The sequence below is a fragment of the Triticum dicoccoides genome, chromosome 6A, assembly GCF_002162155.2.
Source record: "Triticum dicoccoides isolate Atlit2015 ecotype Zavitan chromosome 6A, WEW_v2.0, whole genome shotgun sequence".
Taxonomy (NCBI): Eukaryota; Viridiplantae; Streptophyta; class Magnoliopsida; order Poales; family Poaceae; genus Triticum; species Triticum dicoccoides.
In genome coordinates this window covers 27,515,819-27,539,645 of record NC_041390.1, presented here as the reverse complement: position 1 = coordinate 27,539,645, position 23,827 = coordinate 27,515,819, and positions in this window count along the sequence as shown.

Here is a 23,827-nt window from a genome sequence, read left to right as displayed (position 1 = left end):
TAGTGCCGGTTTGTGTCTTCAACCGGGACTATAGGTTAAGACTATGTAGTGTCGGTTGGTGACGCAAACCGGTACTATAGGTTAGACCTTTAGTACCGGTTTGTGTCACAAACCGTCACTAAAGGGGCTCGTGGGGCCCTGGCCTGACGCCAGCCTGCCACCACCCCTTTAGTACCGGTTCGTGGCACGAACCGGTTGTTGGGGAACGTAGTAATTTCAAAAAATTTACTTCGCACACGCAAGATCATGGTGATGCATAGCAACGAGAGGGGAGAGTGTAATCTACATACCCTTGTAGATCGACAATGGAAGCGTTTGGTTGATGTAGTCGTACGTCTCCACGGCCCGACCGATCAAGCACCGAAACTACGGCACCTCCGAGTTCTAGCACAGGTTCAGCTCGATGACGATCCCTGGACTCCGATCCAGCAAAGTGTCGGCGAAGAGTTCCGTCAGCACGACGGCGTGGTGACGATCTTGATGTACTAATGTCGCAGGGATTCGCCTAAGCACCGCTACAATATTATCGAGGACTATGGTGGCAGGGGGCGCCGCACACGGCTAAGAATATGATCACGTGGATCAACTTGTGTGTCTATGGGGTGCCTCTGCCTCCGTATATAAAGGCTCAAAGGGGGGGGGTGCGGCCGTCCAGGAGAGGCGCGCCAAGAGGAGTCCTACTCCCTCTGGGAGTAGGACTCCCCCCCCCCCTTTCCTAGTTGGAATAGGATTCTCGGAGGGGGGAGAAGAGGAAGGGGGGGCAGCCCCGTCTCCTTGTCCTATTTGGACCAAGGGAGGGGAGGGGCGCGCGGCCCATCTCTGGCTACCTCTCCTCTCTTCAACTAAGGCCCACTAAGGCCCATATAGCTCCCGGGGGGTTCCGGTAACCTCCCGGTACTCCGGTAAAATCCCGATTTCACCCGGAACACTTCCGATATCCAAACATAGGCTTACAATATATCAATCTTTATGTCTCGACCATTTCGAGACTCCTCGTCATGTCCGTTATCACATCCGGGACTCCGAATAACCTTCGGTACATCAAAATGTATAAACTCATAATATAACTGTCATCGAAACCTTAAGTGTGCGGACCCTACGGGTTCAAGAATAATGTAGACATGACCGAGACACGTCTCCTGTCAATAACCAATAGCGGGACCTGGTTGCCCATATTGGCTCCTACATATTCTACGATGATCTTTATCGGTCAGACCGCATAACAACATACGTTGTTCCCTTTGTCATCGGTATGTTACTTGCCCGAGATTCGATCATCGGTATCCAATACCTAGCTCAATCTCGTTACCGGCAAGTCTCTTTACTCGTTCCGTAATACATCATCCCGCAACTAACTCTTTAGTTGCAATGCTTGCAAGGCTTAAGTGATGTGCATTACCGAGAGGGCCCAGAGATACCTCTCCGACATTCGGAGTGAAAAATCCTAATCTCGAAATACGCCAACCCAACATGTACCTTTGGAGACACCTGTAGAGCTCCTTTGTAATCACCCAATTACGTTGTGACGTTTGGTAGCACACAAAGTGTTCCTCCGACAAACGGGAGTTGCATAATCTTATAGTCATAGGAACATGTATGAGTCATGAAGAAAGCAATAACAACATACTAAACGATCGGGTGCTAAGCTAATGGAATGGGTCAGGTCAATCAGATCATTCAACTAATGATGTGATCCCGTTAATCAAATAACAACTCTTTGTCCATGGTTAGGAAACATAACCATCTTTGATTAACGAGCTAGTCAAGTAGAGGCATACTAGTGACACTCTGTTTGTCTATGTATTCACACATGTATTATGTTTCCGGTTAATACAATTCTAGCATGAATAATAAACTTTTATCATGATCTAAGGAAATAAATAATAACTTTATTATTGCCTCTAGGGCATATTTCCTTCAGTCTCCCACTTGCACTAGAGTCAATAATCTAGATCACATCGCCATGTGATATAATATCAATAGTTCACATCTTTATGTGATTGGTTCACATCTCCATGTGACTAACACCCAAAGGGTTTACTAGATTCAATAATCTAGTTCACATCGCTATGTGATTAAGACCCAAAAAGTGATCATGTTTTGCTTGTGAGAGAAGTTTAGTCAACGGGTCTGCCACATTCAGATCGGCATGTATTTTGTAAATTTCTATGTCAACAATGCTCTGCATGGAGCTACTCTAGCTAATTGCTCCCACTTTCAATTGTTGGGTTTCGTAGTAATTTCAAAAATTTTCCTACGCGCACACAGGATCATGTGATGCATAGCAACGAGAGGAGAGTGTTGTCTACGTACCCAACGCAGACCGACTGCGGAAGCAATGACACGACGTAGAGGAAGTAGTCGTACGTCTTCACGATCCAACCGATCAAGCACCGAAACTACGGCACCTCCGAGTTCGAGCACACGTTCAGCTCGATGACGATCCCCGGACTCCGATCCAGCAAAGTGTCGGGGAAGAGTTTCGTCAGCATGACGGCGTGGTGACGATCTTGATGAACTACAGCAGCAGGGCTTCGCCTAAACTCCGCTACAGTATTATCGAGGAATATGGTGGCAGGGGGCACCGCACACGGCTAAGGAATCGATCACGTGGATCAACTTGTGTCAACTTGTGTGTTTAGAGGTGCCCCTGCCTCAGTATATAAAGGAGCCAAGGGGGGAGGGTGCGCCGGCCAGGAGGAGGAGGCGCAGGAGGAGTCCTACTCCTACCGGGAGTAGGACTCCCCTCCAATCCTATTCCAACTAGGATTCCCAAGGGGGAAAGAGGGAGAGGGGTGGCCGGCCACCTCTCCTAGTGCTAATAGGACTAGGGGAAGGGGGGAGGCGCACAGCCCCCTTGGGCTGCCCCTTTCTCCTTTCCACTAAGGCCCATGAAGGCCCATGTGGTTCCCGGGGGGTTCCGGTAACCTCCCGGTAACCCGGTAAAATCCCGATTTCACCCGGAACACTTCCGATGTCCAAACATAGGCTTCCAATATATCAATCTTTATGTCTCGACCATTTCGAGACTCCTCGTCATGTCCGTGATCACATCCGGGACTCCGAACAACCTTCGGTACATCAAAATGCATAAACTCATAATATAACTGTCATCGTAACCTTAAGCGTGCGGACCCTACGGGTTCGAGAACAATGTAGACATGACCGAGACATGTCTCTGGTCAATAACCAATAGCGGGACCTGGATGCCCATATTGGCTCCTACATATTCTACGAAGATCTTTATCGGTCAGACCGCATAACAACATACGTTGTTCCCTTTGTCATCGGTATGTTACTTGCCCGAGATTCGATCGTCGGTATCCAATACCTCGTTCAATCTCGTTACCGGCAAGTCTCTTTACTCGTTCCGTAATACATCATCTCACAACTAACATATTAGTTGTAATGCTTGCAAGGCTTATGTGATGTGTATTACCGAGAGGGCCCAGAGATACCTCTCCGACAATCGGAGTGACAAATCCTAATCTCGAAATACGCCAACCCAACATCGACCATTGGAGACACCTGTAGTACTCCTTTACAATCACCCATTTACGTTGTGACGTTTGGTAGTACCCAAAGTGTTCCTCCGGTAAACGGGAGTTGCATAATCTCATAGTCATAGGAACATGTATAAGTCATGAAGAAAGCAATAGCAACATACTAAACGATCAGGTGCTAAGCTAATGGAATGGGTCATGTCAATCAGATCATTCTACTAATGATGTGACCTCGTTAATCAAATAACAACTCATTGTTCATGGTTAGGAAACATAACCATCTTTGATTAACGAGCTAGTCAAGTAGAGGCATACTAGTGACACTCTGTTTGTCTATGTATTCACACATGTATTATGTTTCCGGAAAATACAATTCTAGCATGAATAATAAACATTTATCATGATTATAAGGAAATAAATAATAACTTTATTATTGCCTCTAGGGCATATTTCCTTCAGTCTCCCACTTGCACTAGAGGCAATAATCTAGATTACACTGTAATGAATCTAACACCCATGGAGCTTTGGTGCTGATCATGTTTTGCTCGTGGAAGAGGCTTAGTCAACGGGTCTGCAATATTCAGATCCGTATGTATCTTGCAAATCTCTATGTCTCCCACCTGGACTAGATCCCGGATGGAGTTGAAGCGTCTCTTGATGTGTTTGGTCCTTTTGTGAAATCTGGATTCCTTTGCCAAGGCAATTGCACCAGTATTGTCACAAAAGATTTTCATTGGACCCGATGCACTAGGTATGACACCTAGATCGGATATGAACTCCTTCATCCAGACTCCTTCATTTGCTGCTTCCGAAGCAGCTATGTATTCCGCTTCACATGTAGATCCCGCTACGACGCTTTGTTTAGAACTGCACCAACTGACAGCTCCACCGTTTAATGTAAACACGTATCCGGTTTGCGATTTAAAATCGTCCGGATCAGTGTCAAAGCTTGCATCAACGTAACCTTTTACGATGAGCTCTTTGTTACTTCCATATACGAGAAACATATCCTTAGTCCTTTTCAGGTATTTCAGGATGTTCTTGACCGCTGTCCAGTGATCCATTCCTGGATTACTTTGGTACCTCCCTGCTAAACTTATAGCAAGGCACACATCAGGTCTGGTACACAGCATTGCATACATGATAGAGCCTATGGCTGATGCATAGGGAACATCTTTCATATTCTCTCTATCTTCTGCAGTGGTCGGGCATTGAGTCTTACTCAATTTCACACCTTGTAACACAGGCAAGAACCCTTTCTTTGCTTGATCCATTTTGAATTTCTTCAAAATTTTGTCAAGGTATGTGCTTTGTGAAAGTCCAATTAAGCGTCTTGATCTGTCTCTATAGATCTTAATGCCTAATATGTAAGCAGCTTCACCGAGGTCTTTTATTGAAAAACTTTTATTCAAGTATCCCTTTATGCTATCCAGAAATTCTATATCATTTCCAATCAGTAATATGTCATCCACATATAATATCAGAAATGCTACAGAGCTCCCACTCACTTTCTTGTAAATACAGGCTTCTCCAAAAGTCTGTATAAAACCAAATGCTTTGATCACACTATCAAAACGTTTATTCCAACTCCGAGAGGCTTGCACCAGTCCATAAATGGATCGCTGGAGCTTGCACACTTTGTTAGCTCCCTTTGGATCGACAAAACCTTCTGGTTGCATCATATACAACTCTTCTTCCAGGAATCCATTCAGGAATGCAGTTTTTACATCCATTTGCCAAATTTCATAATCATAAAATGCGGCAATTGCTAACATGATTCGGACGGACTTAAGCATCACTACGGGTGAGAAGGTCTCATCGTAGTCAATTCCTTGAACTTGCCGAAAACCTTTTGCGACAAGTCGAGCTTTGTAGACAGTAACATTACCATCAGCGTCAGTCTTCTTCTTAAAGATCCATTTATTCTCAATCGCTTGCCGATCATCGGGCAAGTCAACCAAAGTCCATACTTTGTTCTCATACATGGATCCCATCTCAGATTTCATGGCTTCTAGCCACTTTGCGGAATCTGGGCTCACCATCGCTTCTTCATAGTTCGTAGGTTCATCATGATCTAGTAGCATGACCTCCAGAACAGGATTACCGTACCACTCTGGTGCGGATCTTACTCTGGTTGATCTACGAAGTTCAGTAGTATCTTGATCTGAAGTTTCATGATCATTATCATTGGCTTCCTCACTAACTGGTGTAGGTGTCACTGAAACAGTTTTCTGTGATGAACTACTTTCCAGTAAGGGAGCAGGTACAGTTACCTCGTCAATTTCTACTTTCCTCCCACTCACTTCTTTCGAGAGAAACTCCTTCTCTAGAAATGATCCATTCTTAGCAACAAATGTTTTGCCTTCGGATCTGTGATAGAAGGTGTACCCAACAGTTTCCTTTGGGTATCCTATGAATACACATTTCTCCGATTTGGGTTCGAGCTTATCAGGTTGAAGCTTTTTCACATAAGCATCGCAGCCCCAAACTTTAAGAAACGACAACTTTGGTTTCTTGCCAAACCATAGTTCATAAGGCGTCGTCTCAACGGATTTTGATGGTGCCCTATTTAACGTGAATGCGGCCGTCTCTAAAGCATATCCCCAAAATGATAGCGGTAAATCTGTAAGAGACATCATAGATCGCACCATATCTAGTAAAGTACGATTACGACGTTCGGACACACCATTACGCTGTGGTGTTCCGGGGGGCGTGAGTTGCGAAACTATTCCACAGTTTTTCAAATGTACACCAAACTTGTAACTCAAATATTCTCCTCCACGATCAGATCGTAGAAACTTTATTTTCTTGTTACGATGATTTTCAACTTCACTCTGAAATTCTTTGAACTTTTCAAATGTTTCAGACTTATGCTTCATTAAGTAGATATATCCATATCTGCTCAAATCATCTGTGAAGGTGAGAAAATAACGATATCCGCCACGAGCCTCAATATTCATCGGACCACATACATCGGTATGTATGATTTCCAACAAATCTGTTGCTCTCTCCATAGTACCGGAGAACGGTGTTTTAGTCATCTTGCCCATGAGGCACGGTTCGCAAGTACCAAGTGATTCATAATCAAGTGGTTCCAAGAGTCCATTAGTATGGAGTTTCTTCATGCGTTTTACACCGATATGACCTAAACGACAGTGCCACAAATAAGTTGCACTTTCATTATCAACTCTGTATCTTTTGGTTTCAACATTATGAATATGTGTATTACTACTATCGAGATTTAGTAAGAATAGACCACTCTTCAAGGGTGCATGACCATAAAAGATATTACTCATATAAATAGAACAACCATTATTCTCTGATTTAAATGAATAACCGTCTCTCATTAAACAAGATCCAGATATAATGTTCATGCTCAACGCTGGCACCAAATAACAATTATTTAGGTCTAATATTAATCCCGAAGGTAGATGTAGAGGTAGCGTGCCGACCGCGATCATATCGACTTTGGAACCGTTTCCCACGCGCATCGTCACCTCGTCCTTTGCCAGTGCCCGCTTATTCTGTAGTCCCTGTTTCGAGTTGCAAATATTAGCAACAGAACCAGTATCAAATACCCAGGTGCTACTGCGAGCATTGGTAAGGTACACATCAATAACATGTATATCACATATACCTTTGTTCACCTTGCCATCCTTCTTATCCGCCAAATACTTGGGGCAGTTCCGCTTCCAGTGACCAGTCTGCTTGCAGTAGAAGCACTCAGTTTCAGGCTTAGGTCTAGACTTGGGTTTCTTCTCTTGAGCAGCAACTTGCTTGCCGTTCCTTTTTGAAGTTCCCCTTTTTCTTCCCTTTGCCCTTTTTCTTGAAACTAGTGGTCTTGTTAACCATCAACACTTGATGCTCCTTCTTGATTTCTACCTCCGCAGCTTTCAGCATTGCGAAGAGCTCGGGAATAGTCTTGTTCATCCCTTGCATATTATAGTTCATCACGAAGCTCTTGTAGCTTGGTGGCAGTGATTGGAGAATTCTGTCAATGACGCAATCATCCGGAAGATTAACTCCCAATTGAATCAAGTGATTATTATACCCAGACATTTTGAGTATATGCTCACTGACAGAACTGTTCTCTTCCATCTTGCAGCTATAGAACTTATTGGAGACTTCATATCTCTCAATCCGGGCATTTGCTTGAAATATTAACTTCAACTCCTGGAACATCTCATATGCTCCATGACGTTCAAAACGTCGTTGAAGTCCCGATTCTAAGCCGTAAAGCATGGCACACTGAACTATCGAGTAGTCATCAGCTTTGCTCTGCCAGACGTTCATAACATCTGGCGTTGCTCCAGCAGCAGGCCTGGCACCCAGCGGTGCTTCCAGAACGTAATTCTTCTGTGCAGCAATGAGGATAATCCTCAAGTTACGGACCCAGTCCATGTAATTGCTACCATCATCTTTCAACTTTGCTTTCTCAAGGAACGCATTAAAATTTAACGGAACAACAGCACGAGCCATCTATCTACAATCAACATAAACAAGCAAGATACTGTCAAGGACTAAGTTCATGATAAATTTTAAGTTCAATTAATCATATTATTAAAGAACTCCCACTTAGATAGACATCCCTCTAATCCTCTAAGTGATCACGTGATCCAAATCAACTAAACCATGTCCGATCATCACGTGAGATGGAGTAGTTTCATCGGTGAACATCATTATGTTGATCATATCTACTATATGATTCACGCTCGACCTTTCGGTCTCCGTGTTCCGAGGCCATATATGCATATGCTAGGCTCGTCAAGTTTAACCTGAGTATTCTGCGTGCGCAACTGTTTTGCACCCGTTGTATTTGAACGTAGAGCCTATCACACCCGATCATCACGTGGTGTCTCAGCACGAAGAACTTTTGCAACGGTGCATACTCAGGGAGAACACTTCTTGATAATTTAGTGAGAGATCATCTTATAATGCTACCGTCAATCAAAGCAAGATAAGATGCATAAAAAGATAAACATCACATGCAATCAATATAAGTGATATGATATGGCCATCATTATCTTGTGCTTGTGATCTCCATCTCCGAAGCACCATCATGATCACCATCGTCACCGGCGCGACACCTTGATCTCCATCGTAGCATCGTTGTCGTCTCGCCAATCTTATGCTTCCACGACTATCACTACCGTTTAGTAATAAAGTAAAGCATTACATCGCGATTGCATTGCATACAATAAAGCGACAACCATATGGCTCCTGCCAGTTGCCGATAACTCGGTTACAAAACATGATCATCTCATACAATAAAATTCAGCATCATGCTTTGACCATATCACATCACAACATGCCCTGCAAAAACAAGTTAGACGTCCTCTACTTTGTTGTTGCATGTTTTACGTGGCTGCTACGGGCTTAAGTAAGAACCAATCTCACCTACGCATCAAAACCACAACGATAGTTTGTCAAATAGACTCCGTTTTAACCTTCGCAAGGACCGGGCGTAGCCATACTTGGTTCAACTAAAGTTGGAGAGGCAGTCGCCCGCAAGCCATCTCTGTGCAAAGCACGTCGAGGGAACCGGTCTCGCGTAAGCGTACGCGTAAGGTTGGTCCGGGTCGTCTCGTCCAACAATACGGATGAACCAAAATATGACATGCTGGTAGGCAGTATGACTTGTATCGTCCACAACTCACTTGTGTTCTACTCGTGCATATAACATCAACATCATTAACCTAGGCTCGGATGCCACTGTTGGGTTTCGTAGTAATTTCAAAAATTTTCCTACGCGCACACAGGATCATGTGATGCATAGCAACGAGAGGAGAGTGTTGTCTACGTACCCAACGCAGACCGACTGCGGAAGCAATGACACGACGTAGAGGAAGTAGTCGTACGTCTTCACGATCCAACCGATCAAGCACCGAAACTATGGCACCTCCGAGTTCGAGCACACGTTCAGCTCGATGACGATCCCCGGACTCCGATCCAGCAAAGTGTCAGGGAAGAGTTTCGTCAGCACGACGGCGTGGTGACGATCTTGATGAACTACAGCAGCAGGGCTTCGCCTAAACTCCGCTACAGTATTATCGAGGAATATGGTGGCAGGGGGCACCGCACACGGCTAAGGAATCGATCACGTGGATCAACTTGTGTCAACTTGTGTGTTTAGAGGTGCCCCTGCCTCAGTATATAAAGGAGCCAAGGGGGGAGGGTGCGCCGGCCAGGAGGAGGAGGCGCAGGAGGAGTCCTACTCCTACCGGGAGTAGGACTCCCCTCCAATCCTATTCCAACTAGGATTCCCAAGGGGGAAAGAGGGAGAGGGGTGGCCGGCCACCTCTCCTAGTCCTAATAGGACTAGGAGAAGGGGGGAGGCGCGCAGCCCCCTTGGGCTGCTCCTTTCTCCTTTCCACTAAGGCCCATGAAGGCCCATGTGGTTCCCGGGGGGTTCCGGTAACCTCCCGGTAACCCGGTAAAATCCCGATTTCACCCGGAACACTTCCGATGTCCAAACATAGGCTTCCAATATATCAATCTTTACGTCTCGACCATTTCGAGACTCCTCGTCATGTCCGTGATCACATCCGGGACTCCGAACAACCTTCGGTACATCAAAATGCATAAACTCATAATATAACTGTCATCGTAACCTTAAGCGTGCGGACCCTACGGGTTCGAGAACAATGTAGACATGACCGAGACATGTCTCTGGTCAATAACCAATAGCGGGACCTGGATGCCCATATTGGCTCCTACATATTCTACGAAGATCTTTATCGGTCAGACCGCATAACAACATACGTTGTTCCCTTTGTCATCGGTATGTTACTTGCCCGAGATTCGATTGTCGGTATCCATTACCTAGTTCAATCTCGTTACCGGTAAGTCTCTTTACTCGTTCTGTAATACATCATCTCACAACTAACATATTAGTTGTAATGCTTGCAAGGCTTATGTGATGTGTATTACCGAGAGGGCCCAGAGATACCTCTCCGACAATCGGAGTGACAAATCCTAATCTCGAAATACGCCAACCCAACATCGACCATTGGAGACACCTGTAGTACTCCTTTATAATCACCCATTTACGTTGTGACGTTTGGTAGTACCCAAAGTGTTCCTCCGGTAAACGGGAGTTGCATAATCTCATAGTCATAGGAACATGTATAAGTCATGAAGAAAGCAATAGCAACATACTAAACGATCAGGTGCTAAGCTAATGGAATGGGTCATGTCAATCAGATCATTCTACTAATGATGTGACCTCGTTAATCAAATAACAACTCATTGTTCATGGTTAGGAAACATAACCATCTTTGATTAACGAGCTAGTCAAGTAGAGGCATACTAGTGACACTCTGTTTGTCTATGTATTCACACATGTATTATGTTTCCGGAAAATACAGTTCTAGCATGAATAATAAACATTTATCATGATTATAAGGAAATAAATAATAACTTTATTATTGCCTCTAGGGCATATTTCCTTCATCAATATGTATCCAGATTGAGACTTAGAGTCATCTGGATCAGTGTCAAAACTTGCATCGACGTAACCCTTTACGACGAACCTTTTGTCACCTCCTTAATCGAGAAACATATCCTTATTCTAGTAAGGATAATTTTGACCGCTATTCATTGATCTACTCCTAGATCACTATTGTACTCCCTCTCTTAACACAGTGTATGGTATACAATAGATCTGGTACACAACATGGAATACTTTATAGAACATATGACTGAGGCATAGGGAATGACTTTCATTCTCTTTCTATCTTCTGCCGTGGTCGGGCTTTGAGTCTTACTCAACTTCACACCTTGTAACACAGGCAAGAAACTTTTTCTTTAACTGTTCCATTTTGAACTACTTCAAAATCTTGTCAAGGTATGTACTCATTGAAAAAACTTATCAAGCGTCTTGATCTATCTCTATAGATCTTGATACTCAATATGTAAGCAGCTTCACCGAGGTCTTTCTTTGAAAAACTCCTTTCAAACACTCCTTTATGCTTTGCAGAATAATTCTACATTATTTCCGATCAACAATATGTCATTCACATATACTTATCAGAAATGTTGTAGTGCTCCCACTCACTTTCTTGTAAATACAGGCTTCACCGCGAGTCTGTATAAAACTATATGCTTTGATCAACTTATCAAAGCGTATATTCCAACTCCGAGATGCTTGCACCAGTCCATAAATGGATCGCTGGAGCTTGCATATTTCGTTAGCACCTTTAGGATTGACAAAACCATCTTGTTGCATCACATACAACCCTTCTTTAAAAAATCCATTAAGGAATGCAGTTTTGTTTATCCATTTGCCAGATTTCATAAAATGCGGCAATTGCTAACATGATTCAGACAGACTTAAGCATAGATACGAGTGAGAAACTCACATCGTAGTCAACACCTTGAACTTGTCGAAAACCTTTTGCGACAATTCTAGCTTTATAGATAGTAACACTACTATCCATGTCCGTCTTCCTCTTGAAGATCCATTTAATCTCAATGGCTCGACGATCATTGGGCAAGTCAATCAAAGTCCATAATTTGTTTTCATACATGGATCTCATCTCAGATTTCATGGCCTCAAGCAATTTCGCGGAATCTGGGCTCATCATCGCTTCCTCATAGTTCGTAGGCTCGTCATGGTCAAGTAACATGACCTCCAGAACTGGATTACCGTACCACTCTGGTGCGGATCTCACTCTGGTTTTACCTACGAGGTTCGGTAGTAACTTGATCTGAAGTTACATGATCATCATCAGTAGCTTCTTCACTAATCGGTCTAGTAGTCACACGAACAGATTTTTGTGATGAACTACTTTCCAATAAGGGAGCAGGTACAGTTACCTCATCAAGTTCTACTTTCCTCCCACTCACTTCTTTCGAGAGAAACTCCTTCTCTGGAAAGGATCCATTCTTAGCAACGCATGTCTTGCCTTCGGATCTGTGATAGAAGGTGTACCCAACAGTTTCCTTTGGGTATCCTATGAAGACGCACTTCTCCGATTTGGGTTTGAGCTTATCAGGCTGAAACTTTTTCACATAAGCATTGCAACCTCAAACTTTTAAGAAACGACAGCTTAGGTTTCTTGCCAAACCATAGTTCGCACGGTGTCGTCTCAACCGATTTAGATGGTGCCCTATTTAACGTGAATGCAGCTGTCTCTAATGCATAACCCCAAAACGATAGTGGTAGATCGGTAAGAGACATCATAGATCGCACTATATCTAACAAAGTACGGTTATGACGTTCGGACACACCATTACACTATGGTGTTCCAGGTGGCGTGAGTAGTGAAACTATTTCACATTGTTTTAATTGAAGGCCAAACTCGTAACTCAAATATTTTACCTCTGCGATCATATCGTAGAAACTTTTATTTTCTTGTCATGATGATTTTCCACTTCACTCTGAAATTCTTTGAACTGTTCAAATGTTTCAGACTTATGTTTCATCAAGTAGATATCCCCATATCTACTCAGATCATCTGTGAAGGTCAGAAAATAATGATACCTGCTGCAAGCCTTAATATTCATGGGACCACATACATCAGTATGTATGATTTCCAGCAAATCTGTTGCTTTCTTCATTGTTCCGGAGAATGGCATTTTAGTCATCTTGCCCATAAGGCATGGTTCGCAAGCATCAAGTTATTCATAATCAAGTGATTCCAAAAGCCCATCAGCATGGAGTTTCTTCATGCGCTTTACACCAATATGACTTAAACGGCAGTGCCACAAATAAGTTGCACTATCATTATTAACTTTGCATCTTTTGGTTTCAATATTATGAATATGTGTATCACTACGATCGAGATCCAACGAACTTGTTTCATTGGGTGTATGACCATCGAAGGTTTTATTCATGTAAACAGAACAACAATTATTCTCCGACTTTAATGAATAACTGTATTGCAATAAACATGATCAAATCATATTCATACTCAACGCAAAAACCAAATAACACTTATTTAGGTTCAACACTAATCCCGAAAGTATAGGGGAGTGTGCGATGATGATCATATAAATCTTGGAACTACTTCCAACACACATCGTCACTTCACCCTTAACTAGTCTCTGTTTATTCTGCAACTCCTGTTTCGAGTTACTACTCTTAGCAACTGATCCAGTATCAAATACTGAGGGGTTGCTATAAACACGAGTAAAGTACACATCGATAACATGTATATCAAATATACTTATGTTCACTTTGCCATACTTCTTATCCGCCAATCACTTGGGGTAGTTCCGCTTCCAGTGACCAGTCCATTTGCAGTAGAAGCACTTAGTCTCAGGCTTAGGACCAGACTTGGGCTTCTTCACTTGAGCAGCAACTTGCTTGCTGTTCTTCTTAAAGTTCCCCTTCTGCCCTTTGCCCTTTTCTTGAAACTAGTGGTCTTGTTAACCATCAACACTTGATGTTTTTTCTTGATTTCTACCTTCGTTGATTTCAGCATCACGAAGAGCTTGGGAATTGTTTCCATTATCCCTTGCATATTATAGTTCATCACGAAGTTCTACTAACTTGGTGATGGCAACTAGAGAATTCCGTCAATCACTATTTTATCTAGAAGATTAACTCCCACTTGATTCAAGTGATTGTAGTACCCAGACAATCTGAGCACATGCTCATTGCTTGAGCTATTCTCCTCCATCTTTTAGCTATAGAACTTGTTGGAGACTTCATATTTCTCAACTCGGGTATTTGCTTGAAATATTAACTTCAACTCCTGGAACATCTCATATGGTCCATGACGTTCAAAACGTCTTTGAAGTCCCGATTCTAAGCCGTTAAGCATGGTGCACTAAACTATCAAGTAGTCATCATATTGAGCTAGCCAAACGTTCATAACGTCTGCATCTGCTCCTGCAATAGCTCTGTCACCTAGCGGTGCATCAAGGACATAATTCTTCTATGCAGCAATGAGGATAAACCTCAGATCACGGATCCAATCCACATCATTGCTACTAACATCTTTCAACACAATTTTTCTCTAGGAACATATCAAAATAATCATATGAAAGCAACAACGCGAGCTATTGATCTACAACATAATTTGCAAAATACTACCAGGACTAAGTTCATGATAAATTAAAGTTCAATTAATCATATTACTTAAGAACTCCCACTTAGATAGACATCCCTCTAATCCTCTAAGTGATTACGTGATCCAAATCAACTAAACCATAACCGATCATCACGTGAAATGGAGTAGCTTTCAATGGTAAACATCACTATGTTGATCATATCTACTATATGATTCACGCTCGACCTTTCGGTCTCAGTGTTCCGAGGCCATATCTGCATATGCTAGGCTCGTCAAGTTTAACCTGAGTATTCTGCGTGTGCAAAACTGGCTTGCACCCGTTGTAGATGGACGTAGAGCTTATCACACCCGATCATCACGTGGTGTCTGGGCACGACGAACTTTGGCAACGGTGCATACTCAGGGAGAACACTTTTATCTTGATAATTTAGTGAGAGATCATCTTATAATGCTACCGTCAAACAAAGCAAGATAAGATGCATAAAAGATAAACATCACATGCAATCAATATAAGTGATATCATATGGCCATCATCTTGTGCTTGTGATCTCCATCTCTGAAGCACCTTCATGATCACCATCGTCACCGGCGCGACACCTTGATCTCGTAGCATCGTTGTCGTCTCGCCAATCTTATGCTTCCACGACTATCGCTACCGCTTAGTGATAAAGTAAAGCATTACAGCGCGATTGCATTGCATACAATAAAGCGACAACCATATGGCTCCTGCCAGTTGCCGATAACTCGGTTACAAAACATGATCATCTCATACAATAAAATTTAGCATCATGTCTTGACCATATCACATCACAACATGCCCTGCAAAAACAAGTTAGACGTCCTCTACTTTGTTGTTGCAAGTTTTACGTGGCTGCTACGGGCTTAAGCAAGAACCAATCTTACCTACGCATCAAAACCACAACGATAGTTTGTCAAGTTGGTGCTGTTTTAACCTTCGCAAGGACCGGGCGTAGCCACACTCGGTTCAACTAAAGTTGGAGAAACTGTCACCCGCAAGCCACCTATGTGCAAAGCACGTCGGGAGAACCGGTCTCGCGTAAGCGTACGCGTAATGTCGGTCCGGGCCGCTTCGTCCAACTATACCGCCGAACCAAAATATGACATGCTGGTAAGCAGTATGACTTATATCGCCCACAACTCACTTGTGTTCTACTCGTGCATATAACATCAACACATAAAACCTGGCTCGGATGCCACTGTTGGGGAACGTAGTAATTTCAAAAAATTTCCTACGCACACGCAAGATCATGGTGATGCATAGCAACAGAGGGGAGAGTGTGATCTACGTACCCTTGTAGATCGACAATGAAAGCGTTTGGTTGATGTAGTCGTACGTCTCCATGGCCCGACCGATCAAGCACCGAAACTACGGCACCTCAGAGTTCTAGCACACGTTCAGCTCGATGACAATCCCCGGACTCCGATCCAGCAAAGTGTCGGGGAAGAGGTCCGTCAGCATGACGGCGTGGTGACGATCTTGATGTACTAATGTCGCAGGGCTTCGCCTAAGCACCGCTACAATATTATCGAGGACTATGGTGGCAGGGGGCGCCGCACACGGCTAAGAATATGATCACGTGGATCAACTTGTGTGTCTATGGGGTGCCTCTGCCTCCGTATATAAAGGCTCAAAGGGGGGGGGTGCGGCCGGCCAGGAGAGGCGCGCCAGGAGGAGTCCTACTCCCTCTGGGAGTAGGACTCCCCCCCTTTCCTAGTTGGAATAGGATTCGCGGAGGGGGGAGAAGAGGAAGGGGGGCCGGCCTCCTCTCCATGTCCTATTCGGACCAAGGGAGGGGAGGGGCGCGCGTGTCACGACCGGTTTTTCCGGGTAATAAATTTCCAGAAAAGACCGTCGTGCTCATCAGCCCCAGGATTACTGTTAGCTGATGAGGCTCCAACTTGATACAGAAATTCCAAGCAAAATACAAAATATGTAGTACAAGACCGTTCTGGCTAGTGAGTACAACAAATGGTTTCTAGTGGTTGATGGCGGAAGCGGGTTGTGAATCATCAGTGTCTATGGGACTCCAATTCCCATAGGAACAGCTGACCAGGTTAATTCCTATCTTCGCGAGGCTGCTATCTCCATTGAGTGGGTTCCGGGGCTGGCATCGCGTCGCTCCGCTCCGTGCAAGAAAATCTGGCCAAGACAATAGCCAGGGACAAGCCAGTGAGTACTTTGAATGTACTCGCAAACATTATGAACACAGGTATAATATAACCATGATGTGCTAAAAATATTATAAGCTCATGACGTCAGTCACAATGAAACTCAGATGCGTGCAAGCAAGTTCTTTATAAAAATGCAATAACATGGTAGTATAAAAATTTATGAAACAAATAGCAAGCAATGCCAAAGTCGGGCCTCTTAGCGACACCACATAAAGGGCTTTAAAAGAAATGCCACAGTTGGGCGTCTGAGCGACACCACATAAAGGGCATTAAAAGAAATGCCACAGTCGGGCGTCTGAGCGACACCACATAAAGGGCTTTAAAAGAAATGCCACAGTCGGGCGTCTGAGCGACACCACATAAAGGGCTTTAAAAGAAATGCCACACTTGGGCGTCTGAGCGACACCACATAAAGGGCTTTAAAAGAAATGCCACAGTCGGGCGTCTGAGCGACACCACATAAAGGGCTTTAAAAGAAATGCCACAGTCGGGCGTCTGAGCGACACCACATAAAGGGCTTTAAAAGAAATGCCACAGTTGGGCGTCTGAGCGACACCACATAAAGGGCTTTAAAAGAAATGCCGCAGTCGGGCGTCTGAGCGACGCCACATAAAGGGCTTTAAAAGAAACAATCATAATGAATATCCCGGAGGTAGAACCATCCCAGAGATACTCGGTAATAACAATAATATCATGTGTTAGTCAACAATAACAATAATCATAGATATCACAAGTCACGAGTAGTAATTCCATTTTCTGGTTAACCGTTTCACCTCCGAAGACCGACACTAAGACCAACACCTGACCCATCCCAGACTGTAATCCTTAACCATGGACACGGCTATTCGAATAGGTTTAATATCTCTGCAGAGAGTGTACTCTTTACCCACGAGTAACGGATTCCTTTAGTCCATCGGACTAATTCCGTCTACGGTCTTTTAATTGAAACACACCTGACTTGCACACACCAGCTTTCACTCGTGTCTGGAATCACCCATGACACCTGTTAAGCAAAACTCTAAGTGGGGAGGCTACAACCTCGGGTAGCATGGGATCAAATTTCTATCGCGCGCTCTAAGGGGCGCCCCCCTCTCGGTCCCAACCGGATACACCCATGCCCGCGGACCAGGTGGCATGCCTACCGGCTACAACCGGTATCTTCCACCATGGCCTCTCTGTACGGTGTGTGCCAAGACAAGGGTTAACAACTTACTGAACCATACCCCACCGACGGTAGGGACCAGCGGCAGTACGAAAACAAGTATGGGGGTTACCGGAACAAGACTCGATCTATGGCCGACTCAGGAGGCTTATGAGTTCCCTGCATGACATGTATAACAAATATATTTCAACCGAAGAAATCACCACTCAATGTACCTTACCATGCCACACCGGACATAACCGTACCGACGGGGACCGGCGACAAGCTCACGCCTACCCAAGGCCGAGGCTTTCCCGGATTCCTTTCCGGCATGCATGCAAGGCACATGAGGAGGATTACCATCACAATAATATTCATTTCCAACAGCAAGGAAATCACTGATATGCTTCCATGTAAATGATCATGTCACATGAAATAACAAGTCCTCCGAAGTAAGGTGGTGTTATAAACGTGTCAAATAACACACCAAAAACATTATGCCAGGGTTCAGAATGCTTGCCTTCATGGTGTGGAGAGGTGGGGGGTGCTCTCCAAAATTTTTGAAAGCTTCTTTCTCTCCCAAAAATCCTATTTTCAATAATATGCAAATAACACCTATTTCAAAAACAGTACAAAAAAGTTGTTTGGAAAATATTCAAATAAATCTTAAAATAAACTAGACAATATTTGAGAGATGTAGGAAAAAGAATTAATTCATTTGGAGTTATATTTAAAAAGTTATAGCCAGTCAAAGTTCTGGTCAAATCTGTTATTTAAATTAAAACAGAAAAGAAAACGTTTCGGAGGGGAATACGCTTTCGGAGCGGGGAAAACATACTAGGCGGATTACGTCTTCACTTAATCCCACGTGGACAGGCACGGGGTCGCTGACAGTGGGTCTAGGGGGCCCACTAGTCAGGTTTGACTAGTCTCTTTCCCTCTCCTTCCTCTGTCCCGAGCGGAGGCGGAGCTCCAGCGATTGTCGCCGGCGACTGGCGGCTCCTCGCGGGGCCCTGAGGGAGGGGATGGATCCACCACTCCAGTGCGGTCCTCCCGGTGGTCGCAGGGTAGCTGGAGGTGGAGGGAGCTGCCGGCGGCGAGCTCCGCGGCGGAGGAAAGCTTCGGTGGCGAAGTGACATTGTGGCGGCGATGGTTCCCGATCAAAATCAAGTAGTGGGAAAGGTTCATGGGAGGATGAGGAAGTTCCTGGCAAAGAGAACGGAGAGGGGGAGGTACTGGAGGTGCCGGATAGGCCGGGGCGGTGGCGGCGGCCGGAGTTGCCGAAGATGAGGAAGGAGGCCTCCCCGGGTCGAATGCGAGGCAGGGGAGCGCCATGGGGGTAGGATAAGGTCGCCTGCGTGCTCGGGGAAGCTCGGGGGGTCCATTTATAGCGCGCCAAGGTCGGTTCCGCGGTGGTGGGGATAAGCCCTCCGGCGAACCGTCTCTCTGTAGCTAGGGCGACGTGGCGGCGACGAACGCTAGCGGACACCCGTGTGGATGAGCTCGGGCTGTGCCGGGGCCAGGTGGCGAGCCGGGGTGGCTTGGGAGGCGCTGAATGGAGCAGGGGCTGTCGGCGGCGGCGGCGGCTAGCTCTTGGCCTGCCGGGCGTGGCGGGGGCTGCTTGGCGCGTTGCGGTGAGCAGGGTAGCGCGTGGCGAGGTGCTGCAGAGCGAGCCAAAACCGTGGGGGCCAGCATGTCGGCTCGTGTGCGCGGCTACAATATGCACGCTCTGGGCGTGCCCAGAGCACGCCGACCATCTGTTCGGCGAAATGCCCTGGCCTGCTAGATGGCTTGGTTGGAGCTGAGGATTAGCAGTTCTAGGCTATGGCTTGCAAGGGGATCAGTAGACAAGCTGGTTTGGTCAGGAGATCAGGTTCACAGTGCAAACCAAAAATTCATGCCAAAACAGATCATGCCCATATGGTGTTTGACAAAATGCTAAGGGCACTTAGGCATTTCTTGGAGTGGCCAAAATCTCCAAATCAGTGTCTCTGTGGATGAAAGGGAGGGTGGTGATGTTAGTTGGTGAAATGCACAAACTTGTTAGTGCATGTCAAGCAGAATTTCAATTCTGGACAGGAAATAAATGGCATTATTTCATGAACCAAAATTAATCCAATGGGTGCATGCTTCTGGACTTAAGGGTTTGGCAAGGGGGACTACCAGTAGAAAAAGTAATCATGGATATAGGAGCAATTAAAATTGTGGTTGCTGTACAAATCATCAAGTTGGTCCAGAATGGAAATGAGGTCGATTCACTCAATATTTTCAAGGAACAACCCTGGATTTTTGCACAAAATGGAATAATATGCTCCTGCTGACCTCCCCTAATTTGGGTAGAAGTTTTAAAGAAATATATAAAAGGGTTGTAGTGCAAAATGCACTCTGGACCAGAGAAGAAAAACTGAGTGTAGGGCTCAAAATATTTCATGAATGAAATATATTTTTGCATAAAAGTGATTTAAAAACATCTCATGAAATCTCCAAATTTGTGTGGGAATTTTAAGTGAATTTATCAAATGGTTGTAGTTCAAATATGGCCATATAACCTTGAAAAACTATTTTCAAGACGGTAAAGATCAAGCAATTAAATTAGTTAATTAGTTATACTGATAAAAGGAAAGTTTTTCTTGAGAGGTTAAATAAGTCCAATAACATATTTGAAAAGTTTTCTCTTTGGGAAAAACTCATCATAACAGGGAAGGAAATGATTTAAAAATCAAAAATGGAGCTCAGAAATCCAAAGTTTTAATTCCTAGCAAAATTTTAATTTAATAAAACAAGGCCAAATTTTTGGGGTGTCACAATACTATCCCCCTTAAGAAAAATCTCGTCCTCGAGATTTGCTAAGAGCCGTTGTGAAAAACAAATACTCCATATGCGTTCGAGCGGTTGTGAGACTGCTGCCGTGGTGCTGTGTGAAATTAATTAATCCGCGTCGTGAAGTGGCAGGTGTAGCAATTCAGGAAAAAGAAGTCTCACTCCAGGATTTTGCGAGGGAAAAACAGTTAACTTTTAGGAGCATAATCCACAACAAAAACTACACACATTAGTAGAAGCCAAATAATTGACTCGTCGTACAAACTCAGGGTATCACGCATAAGTCACACACATAAATAAATGTTGCAAGGAACAAATACAATAGCGACGTCTAAAATGAAAATGGTAACTGGGTGGGGTCCTGATAAAATGTCTTTGGTAAAGGGATACACTCCTCTTCTATTGGAGGAAGTGGATTGACCAGTCGATGTATGCGTCTCTCCGGGTCGGGTCTCAGTGGTCTGCCGATGGCAATCTGAGGATTTAAATCTGCGAGGGTCTGAAGATAATCCATCACTCGCTGGTTCAAATGCTCTTGAGCAATGATGTACTGGATAAGGTTGGCCAGAACTGGGTCTCTCTCAATACGTCCACCGGGAAAAGATGTTACTTCTCCGGGTGCTGCACGACTCGGAAAGTAATAATATCCTCGTTCGCGGTCATAGGGTACTGCGGATCGAAGACGAGCAATCACTTCTTTCGCAGCAGCTTCTATGGCCAGGTGTGGGGTTGGCATAGATTTCCCCATGAAGGAAATTTCCGTTGGATCTTGGTTGGGGTCTACAGGAGGAATGTGTACTGCTGCCCAATATTCCGAGGTGGATGGGGTAATCCTTGATTTGAACAGCTTGTACTGAGGTGGTTGGGTAGAACCCATGGTACTGCGGGTAAAATCCCACAATATTTTGACAAAGCTACCTGGGGTTGCATCTGGGGTTCTCAGATGAATGCTGGGGTTCGGCATGACAGGAAAAAGCGTGAGTGTGGTGCACAAGGTGAGGGTTGCTGGGTAAGGTCACAAGGTGGTCTTTATATAGCAATGGAGCCGGGTCGTTTTACCGTGGTGAAAGGTAATAAATTTGCCAGCTTAGCTCCAAAGGTCAGGTCAGTGTCGGAGATACACATATCTCATAAAGAGACGTGTTACTGTGGTTGTCTTCGGGTTGGTTTTGGTAGTTGTGCCCGGAAAATGGGCAACTATGCGCTGACCAAATATGCAAGGCTACTTATTAATACAGAGGCACAATGACAGGCTGCGTTATTATACACGGTCGCATGATTACAAAGCAAGGATACACTGAGACTCGGTACTACTCATACGGCTTAGTCTACCTCATTCATGTCTAAACGGGCGTGCCTGGTGGATGTCGAGGCTTCTCCACGTGTCTCACTGCTGGGATTAGTCGGAGATGGCGGGGGAACTGCAGGGTCGGGGTAGTGATGATGACCATCGCGGGGATTGTTGGCCACAACTCCGTTGGAGTGTGCTCCCAAAATGCGACGAAGCACCTCTGGGGTTATCGCAGCACCTTGGCCGATGGCTGGGGCAGATCTTGGGGTCTCGATCGGTTGTCCAAACAGCACGACTGGGTTGTCGGCGTTGGGCTCGTTTTCTCCTCTCGCCGGGGCTCGACGAACCAGCTCTCCAGGAGCTGCAATTAAATCAATAGTGATCTGGTCGAACAGTGCCTCTAGTGCACTTACATAGCGCACTAGGTGCAACAATGCGGGGTCCGTCTCGTGATCTCCGTTGGCAACTTGGGGTGGTCTACCATACCCTTCACGTCTGGGGTAGTAGTGGAACGAGCGACAGTTAACTCTGGGCGACAAGTGCCTGAGATGAACTATAGCCTCTCGAGCGGCTAGCTGGATGGCTTGTGGCTCAAAGGAAGTTGTCCTTCCAGTGAACCTGTAGGGGCGCTCGGGTGCTAGACTCCTACCGTAAATGTGCACAGTGGCCCAGAATTGGCGGTCTTCACCGCTCATGGGTCCTTGATACACAACATATTCTGGTGGCTCCTCTAACGCGTAGGCACGACGGGTGAGGTTTGCGAGGATGGTCACAAAACCTCCAAGGTTGGTTGCTGTGGTTTCGTTGTGCACTATAGGTCCAGGCATTGTGGCTCGGTTTTGGGTAGCGACTGTGTGTGCTGGTTTGGGGCTAGCGCGCCCTTTTTATAAGAAAAAGGGGACGGAGTCTTCCTTCGCACGCTTGCGAGAAAGGACTATTTAGGGGCCAGTCACTGGCGCATGAGTGACAGTTTAGGTTGATAGGTTGGGCACCGACTGCCAAAAAGGTGTTGGGTCACTGTGTGGCTATCTTGCACGAGAAGCTTGGCTGGGGTTTGGCTAAGGTCTAGTGGGTTGGTTTGCCTAAGTTTATTGACCTGGCTAAGATAGGATTAGCCAATGGTCAGCCTGGCTCTGATACCAAGTCTGTCACGACCGGTTTTTCCGGGTAATAAATTTCCAGAAAAGACCGTCGTGCTCATCAGCCCCAGGATTACTGTTAGCTGATGAGGCTCCAACTTGATACAGAAATTCCAAGCAAAATACAAAATATGTAGTACAAGACCATTCTGGCCAGTGAGTACAACAAATGGTTTCTAGTGGTTCATGGCGGAAGCGGGTTGTGAATCATCAGTGTCAATGGGACTCCAATTCCCACAGGAACAGCTGACCAGGTTAATTCCTATCTTCGCGAGGCTGCTATCTCCATTGAGTGGGTTCCGGGGCTGGCATCGCGTCGCTCCGCTCCGTGCAAGAAAATCTGGCCAAGACAATAGCCAGGGACAAGCCAGTGAGTACTTTGAATGTACTCACAAACATTATGAACACAGGTATAATATAACCATGATGTGCTAAAAATATTATAAGCTCATGACGTCAGTCACAATGAAACTCAGATCCGTGCAAGCAAGTTCTTTATAAAAATGCAATAACATGGTAGTATAAAAATTTATGAAACAAATAGCAAGCAATGCCACAGTCGGGCGTCTTAGCGACACCACATAAAGGGCTTTAAAAGAAATGCCACACTTGGGCGTCTGAGCGACACCACATAAAGGGCTTTAAAAGAAATGCCACAGTCGGGCGTCTGAGCGACACCACATAAAGGAGTTTAAAAGAAATGCCACAGTCGGGCGTCTGAG